The following is an 8,867-nucleotide window of genomic DNA, read 5'->3' as shown; positions in this document are numbered from 1 at the left end:
AGGATTTCTCTAGTGTAAATATATGAAGAACCTATTCTCTCATACTCGTGAATTTTGATTATCCATTTTCATTTTCTTTGTACACTATCACCTAAGCCCCACAATACCTAATAAAGACCTCTATTTCAATTAGGTGAGGGTGGTGTGATAATAAGTAGTAGACGTGATTGATCGACATCGGCTCCTCCTCGACCGCTATGAGATAAAGAAACGCGGTGCCCACCGCATTAATCGGAGTTAACAAAACCCGAAAGTGGTAAAATTTTGAGTGGAATTGTGGATTTGGACACATACTGTGAGAACCCATTTGAAACGCGCTCTAAGGGATCCGTAAACAACCCCCGCTAGTATATTTCAATGAAAAGTTCACGCATTTGAATAATCATATGTAGATGTTTTAATTATTGAATACATATTAACTCGAGTTTCAAAAGAAATCAATCCTCGCTCCCTACTAAGGAGATGTATGGATATCCTCGAGATTAATTTAGGGAAACGAAGCTTTCACATCGAAGTCGTTGCCAGAAGATAAATGAAGTTTGTGAGTATCTTTTCTCGGAAAACTCTCACGAGGCTATAACTTGTCCACGGAATTCCTAGTGGTTTAAGGCCTTGTTGCATACGGGTCAATGCAACCGCGACTCTGTAAACGAATTAGTTTAGGACTACACATTTTTGGCCACTTATCTATTTTAGTGTCTTTTTTGCTTGAGACAAGCAAAGTGCTGTTTTGGGGGTAATGTGATAAGCACCCAAAAAGTGTATTATGAAACCCCATCGGTAGACATATAAATTTGGTTAATTATGTGTTTAATAATCATGAAATAAATATGTTTTCATACTTTTTGCGTATTCATTTGAAACATGGAAATATTGGTTAAACCTCAAATAAAGCAGGACGCGGCGATATACCTAATTCTCCCAAATCCACATGGCATCAAACTTCCAAAGCTCCTACCTCTCGAACCAGACTCCGAATCGACCACGAGAGATGCTCGGACAATCAGGCGATGAACTCTAATGCGATAGGCGGAAATTGTAACATCACCGCCTAAAATACGGACAATCGGACTGCCGCATGGACCTCCACTACGCAGGGCCACAAGATTGAATAGAGTCATCAATCATGGAGCATGTCAAGACAAAGATAACAAATTATTGGTGCAAAGTTGACACCTTGTATGTAATAAATTAGATTAGATGTTAATAGTGAAAAAAAAAAAGGTGTCACTTAGTTTTAATGTGGTGGATAAAAATTCATTAATGTGGTTTGATAATTCATTAAGGAGGAAATGAGATTTCTCTCAAATGGAGAAGAAATTAGACAAGGGGTGGGGACACCCCATTTACTCCCTTGACTTATTTTTCCCTCACATGACATTATTTTAGTTCCTTAGTGAAAGAAATGTAAAAGGTTAGTTTTAGTTTTTATTAAAAAGCTTGTAATAGTTTTAATGGAGGAACACTTGTTTTCTTCTAGAAAGAAATAGAAGTGAGTTTGATTGTTCATCTTTCTCCCTCACTCTCTCTCTCTTCTCTTTTTCTTAGTTTATAAATCCTTGTCCCAAGGATCATGAGCTAACTTCCCTTTTTTGGGAGTTAATCCAACTCATGTGAGGGTAAAACCAATTGTTGTTGGTTTGGTAGGTTTAGGAAGAACAACTAACTTCCTACATCCCTACCCCAAAATGGTAGTTGGTGTAGAGTTTAGTTAGCTCAGCGTAACTATACCACTTGAGAAAAGAGTTTCACCGCCATTGTATATCGCGTTAGATTAGTTTAGATCCTTACCTAATGGGTTCTCAACTATTGTCTGCCTGACCCGTGCGACGCCGTTATCTGTTGGCGAAAAAGATGCAAAACAAAGGTTGATCCGATGGATTCTCCTTTTGCAGAGTTTACTCACCGAAATTAGAGATAAAAAAGGTAAGCGAAAATGTGGTTTGCGAGACCATTTATCAAGACTTTGTCGATTGATGTTGATCATTGATACGAACCTATCGTGATTCCTTTCGGATGAACACTTGTACTCTATTTTTTCGTCCCTTGGTATGCAGACATAGTAAATTACTTAGTTACGAGGAAGTTCCTTTATCTTGGTCTCAGAATGACCGGAAAAAGTTTTATCTCTTGTAAAATTCTATTTCGGGATGATCCCTACCTTTTTCAAGTATTGTTCGGACCAACTAATCCGCCGTTGCATCGACGGGAACACAACGATATGTTATCCTTCCGCTATGAACAATCTTGTGGTGGTCATTTTAGTGGTAAGAAAACTGTGGCCAAGGTTCTACAATGTGGTTTTATTAGCCAACCTTTGTTTAGAGATGCACATGAGCATTGCAAAGCATGCAATCTTTGCCGGCAGTTAGGTGCATTACTCAACGCAATATGATGCCCTTAAATCCCATTCTAATTGTGGAAATCTTTGATGTATGGGGCATCGACTTCATGGGTCCATTTCCAAATTCTCATGGCTTCCTATACATACATGTAGCGATTGACTATGTGTCAAAATGGATTGAGACATTGGCATGTCGTATTAACGATCATAAAACGGTCGTTTTGTTTGTAAAAGAAAATATTTTCTCTCGATTTGGTGTTCCAAAAGCTATAATTAGTGGACGGGAAAACATTTCTGCAATAAAATTTTTGAATCATTAGTAAAGAAATATGGAGTCACGCACAAAGTGGCAACTCAGTATCATCCTCAAACCATTGGTCAAGTAGAAGTCTCTAATCGAGAAATAAAATCCATTTTGGAAAAACTGTCAATCTATCTAGGAAAGACTGGTTCTACGATTATCGATGCCTTGTGGGCATCTGAGCGACTTTTAAGACACCTATAGGGATGTCTCCGTATCGCCCTCGTTTTTGGAAAACCACGCTATGTCATCTGCGGTTGAACTTGAGCACCGTGCTCTATGGGCCATCAAAAGCTCTCAATTATAACACTAACGTGGCAGGCGAAAAGAAAAAATTGCAGTTAAATGAGCTTGAGGAAATTCGGAGTGATGCCTTTGATCTCTCGAAATCCTATAAAGCCAACATGAAAAGAGTGCATGACAAGCACATATTGCGAAAAGAGTTCAAAGTCGGTCAAAAAGTTTTGATGTACAACTCAAGATTACACATCTTTCCAGGAAAATTAAAAATTTGATGGTCTGGTCCTTTCACTGTCTCTGCTGTCACTCCTTATGGGGCTATCTCTGCGGAAAAACGAAATGATGGTAGCGAATTTCAAGTAAATGGCGGTATGCTTAAACATTATCATGAGTTAAGCTCTCCGGATGTCGAAGAGACTCTTCTCAATGATCGAGTCTACCGGACTAATAGATTATTTGGTGTACTTCTTTCCATGTATTTAAACGGAAAAGTATGCCATTAGGGTAAAAGGGCCCTCTTCTATTTTCTTTTCTAACAATCCCTAGAGTGTGTGGTTGCAAGCGCGGAACCTTAGTCCACAAAAACTCTACGTCGAACCGAGTATAAATGTCTTTCGATAATCGAGCAAAGCGTGCCTCGGAAAACAATGGGTACCAAAAATTTCAACTCCTTCTTTCTCCTCCCTTTTCTATTCTCTTCCTCGCGAACTCCAACTCATCATTTGGTCCAAATCTCACCCATCTCGAATTGGTAATGGTCGTAGTACTTTTGCTTTTCGAAGCTTATTTGTTTAAAAGGATGGGGTGGTGTATGAACTATCAAACTCCTTTTTTCTGTCTGTGTCTTGATCTTTTATCGAGATGAGCCGGTATAAGGTATATTATTGTCGACACCAGCTCAACGGGATAAACTTCATCGTCGTCCCGATTTACTCTACAGGTTGGGATTCGTCTTGAGGATCGGCGTTAAAAGACTCACATTCGTCTTGAGGATCGGCGTTAAAAGACTCACATTGCGTCTTGAGGATCGGCGTAAAAAGACTCAAACATGTATATACTCGTTTTGTTTTATTAGCACCCGAATGGTGCCCAAAGAGAGTGATATGCACCATCGGAATTTTCTAGTTCATGCGGGCAATGGATTCCACCGTGCCAACCCATCAGTTTTCTATGTGACTATTTCGGGCGGTTTGAGCTATACCATATGTACTAAGGGTAATATTATTATTAGACCATTGCACATTGGTCAAGGATGGTACCGTCCTAAACCTTAGGCCCCCCAAAACATAAAGGATAAGCCACGACCGGGCTGGATTGGGTTAAGCCAGGCCGACATGAAAGTTGCCCGAGTTAAGCCATTTGTGATGTGTTGTTTTATTTGGATTTACGGTGTTGTTGACACGTTCTTACCGACTTGTACATTTGTATATAAAAGTATAAATAAATAAAAACAAAAAAATGATGTTTGAATGTGATTTTTCATATTCTAGTGGATGGCATTTTTAATCTCGATCGTTTCGATATCTCATCCGTTCAATTTGGAGTTGAAAGCGAATCAATTTCCACGTTTGAAATTCGGAACATTTCGGGACATAAGAGGAATTTCTGTAATTCATTTGTACTTGGGCCAAAATTTTGACCCGACCCAAAACCAAAGATCCGGGTATTACAAAGCCCGCTGGGCGGGGCATAATGGCGTCCCCCCCCACTTCTTCTTCCACAAAAATCGGATCTTGGTCCCCATTAATCCATTTCAGGCTTGCATACCAAATAGATGAATTCGACCCAAGCATTACGGGCCAAACTCCACCAAACTCAACCCCCTTCCTCCAAGACCACCTCCTCCACCTCCTCTTGCTATTTGCACCATCAAAACTTAATTTACACCGCTATGGCAGCATAACGAAGAAGAATTACAGTTGAGAGAAATTTCACAAATCTCTATAATGCGGGATGTTTCACCCATTTTTAGATGAGGAAATTGCTAGTAGAGTGGGAATATCTATTGCATCGAATCCAGCTCAATATTCTGAAGAATTGGTGTTGAAATTTTATAACAATGGAGGTTTCGGGGTGGCGAATTTTGGATTACGGGCGGATGGGATGGAGCGTGAACTCCGCATTTGGAGTTGATTTGAATACTGCGCGCGAGATTCGATTAACTTTGATAGCCCGACCACTGTTATTGTCGAGTATCCGACCATGAGGGATTTGATGTTTGACACGCTTCTCGAGGGGAGTACAACATCGCTCGAATCTGCGTGTACCAAAGATTCGCTCGGGCGTAACCAATTAGCCGTCACTTTAATGGCGGGCGCATGGCGTCATTGGAACTTCAAAGGCGTCGGCGTGAACAAGACTTTCTTGCACCTCTTTGTGGATCCTACGGGGAGAGGAAGCACACTTTCTGTATGGTCCATTTCGGGCCATATTCTTACGACCCGGCGTCAAATAGGTCAGCTCCTCTTGTTTGTACTTGTTACTTTCGGCTTATGCTTAACTTAGGGTTTGATCCGCTACTCCTTTCATTGAAACAAGGTCTTTTCGAGAATTTTGGAATTTTTGAGACTTGTGTTTTAGACCATTGGGACCCGGTAGCTAGAGATGACATTGAGCATGATAACGTACCTCCTCCTCCTCCTTCACCACCGGATTTGTTTTAATGAAGATACCATGCCCGAATCAATACTCCTATGGATGCCTTGAGGAACATGAATTCTAGTATCGCAGGATGTTTCTTAAGCCAAGAAGAGATGATTACTTCAGAATGAATTCCAAAGAAGAAATGAGAAATCGCCAAGGCCAATTCGGAGAATGATGATGGCAAATCGAAGAAGACAATTCAAGATCGATTCTTCTGAGTCATAGGCCACATTCGGACCGGTCATTTCGGCTGAAGTCGTCCGTGGCGAAGACGTAGAAACCCGGGTTCATCTTCTGCTAACCCGGAGGATTCACAGTAGCTGTTTATTTCCTTTGGTTTAGAAATGACTATGTCATTTATTTCCCTTATGCATTGCATTTTTATTTTTTAGCGCTAAATTATTATATATCGGTTGATTTCTCATAATTTTGTATCTCCAGACGGTTTGAATGAGAAATTATTTATGTGAATATAGTACTTCAAAAATATGAGTTTGCTCATTGATTCATTGGGCCTACTCTCAAAGCCCAACGGTCGAACCCAAATGATCGATCCAAACGGTCGGATGCCCAACGGTCGAAATCAAGTTATAAATACAACTCTCCTTTCCACTTTCACTCATTCCCTTCTCTCACTCTTCACACATTCTTCTTCACAAATTTTCAATTTCTTGAACATAATGAATAAACTAGAGCGATGGGAAAAGGAGCAACGCGAATGGGCTATCACATTAATCGTGATACTTGGTGTTTATCATTATTCTCTTATCACTCATGCACAACATGATCCGGAACATCTAGATCTATGTAACCGTTTTTCTTTTTCTGATTTTCATTTTGTATATTAGTATGGTGTGTTAAATAATTCTCCCACATTTGTGCGGGTTCGCATTATTAATTGGAGAAGTTCCAGATTAAATATTTGTGTATATTAGTTGTCTTTTTTTTCCTCTCTAAAAAAAAAAAAAAAAAAAAAACAAACAAACAAAACAAACAAAAAAAAAAAAACAAACAAATATATATATATATATATATAAAAAATATATATATATAAAAAATAATAATATATATATATAATAATAATAATAATAATAATATATATATAATATATAATAATAATAATAATAAAATAATAATAATAATAATAATAAGTAAATAAATAAACAAACCATAACAAAGAAAGGCCATCCAAAACTCACCAAAATAATTAATGGATACACATAGTGTTCAGAGAAAATCGCAAGACGCTTTACAAGGTACACATAACACTTGTCACACATGCATTTCGATTATTCTATCCATATTCTATTACTTGAGTTATGATCATCATTTCTGAAATTACGTGTAAGTTTAACTACCCCGTGAAACTTTCCTCCTCCGTATTTTCTAAACATTAAACCATCTCATTAATTGTATTTGGATATCGACATGACAAAGACTTCTTTGTGGATCCCCGATGATCTTTGTACATAATCACATGGGTCATTAAATACACTTGGACTCCAGATTGGTATAGCCTCATAGATTGCCTATAAATCTCTTCTTTTTAAGCCATTCTTATTCATACAATTTTCACTATCCTTCCTTCAAGAATGGCTCAACCAAGAAAAATAACGGCAGAGAAAGACTACCTAAAACTTTTTCGAAGAAGGCGGTTTTCTCCTTATTTTGACACCGAAATCATAATGGGATGGGCCTCTTCTATATCAAGACTAGTTATTCCTAGAATTGGTTTTGATGTTCTACCAATTTAGCGGATATGAAGATGGAAAATTCTCTTCAAAGCCTATGGACAACGAAATTGGAATTGAATAAGGAAATGATCTCCGACATACTTCAAATCCAATAAAACCCGAAGTCTCTTGTTGTCATCATTCGATTCATAATGAGACGTAATGGCGGCGTCGAAAAATACACATCACATGGTTCTTCAACTCTTTTGAACGAATCAACGTGTTGTGCCAATCGGGTTGGGACATAATGTGGTGCGTACATCACACCAAACTGAAGTCACAAAGCCTCAACTTCACCTACTTTAGATTTTGCAAACTCAAAAGAGATGACTTTTTGTCGATCCAACACCTCTAGAACATAATCACCAAGAAAACAAGAAGGTCGGCAGCTCTACCCACTTTGGTTACGCCAGATTATGATGCGTTAGGGTTATCAATAATTTCTCCGAGACACCCCTTCAAAGAGCATATATAAAGGTACTTCAAACGGACTACTCCGTTGGTTTTGGACCCTCGATACTCGATAGATGAGCGAGAACACCCCAAGCTCAAATTGACCATTTATTTGATGAAAATGCCATCTTTGAATATTATTAATCCCATGGAAGGCATTAAACTTCTTCATCGGGGTTTGAGGGAACTACACGCTTCGTCCGGAATATCATCATCACAACTCTTTAGGATTTCCAAGATCGTCAAGCAACGCATGATGTTGAGCGAGGAGGAGATCTTGGAAAATCATTCTCAATTCTTGCAAAATCATGCTCTCCTAATGGAAAATCAAACTGTACTCTCTGCCCGGTGAGGGGACATTCAGATGCATTTCGGCTGACAAATAGAAGACCTAAGCGGTTTGGTGCAAAATATGCATCTCAAGAGCAATATAAGAATCCATGATATTACTAAGTCAATAAGTATATAATCATCTATGTTATTATGTTTTCACGTCTTACTATGTATTTTGTCTTATCTTTTTGTCTTCTTTTTGTATGTAATGCTTAATAGGATTGTCATCATTTCCATTGTGACTAATATAATTTTAACATGTGCTCACAGAGGGTCTATTTTCTTACATACTCATTTTTTCCATCCGGTTTGCTGTATCGTTACCCATTTCTTTACTTCATCCACCATGGCATCTTCATCAAACATTGCATCTTCATCATCCATGGTACCTCCCAAACTCATTCATTCACGAGCAATCCTTTTCGTCTATGATGGATTCCAATGCCTATGGCCATCTCTTCCATGATTACATCACAAACATTGGGTGGTCTTCCCTAATTCTTCAACCCGACCAAACTTATTCTCGAGTTTGGCTGCATATTTTATGCTAATATGGATGACACACCAGCATTCAACCATGCGCATGGTTTTTCTATTTAGGCGGGTTCACAATCCGAGTTGGTGACACACCTCATATCTTTTTCGACGAACAACAACTTGCCCTATCTTTGGACCTTCCATACCACGAACCGGCTGCATCTTGGCATTACATCTATCATAATTCTTACCGTTCCTTTCGTGGCAAGCGTTTGGCGACTCTTATGGTGATGGTCTTGAGATCAAGCGAGAAGGAGATGGCCATGTGCCATGGCGCAAACAT

Source organism: Coptis chinensis, chromosome 5 (assembly GCF_015680905.1).
Source record: "Coptis chinensis isolate HL-2020 chromosome 5, ASM1568090v1, whole genome shotgun sequence".
Lineage (NCBI taxonomy): Eukaryota > Viridiplantae > Streptophyta > Magnoliopsida > Ranunculales > Ranunculaceae > Coptis > Coptis chinensis.
This window is presented reverse-complemented; position numbering follows the sequence as displayed.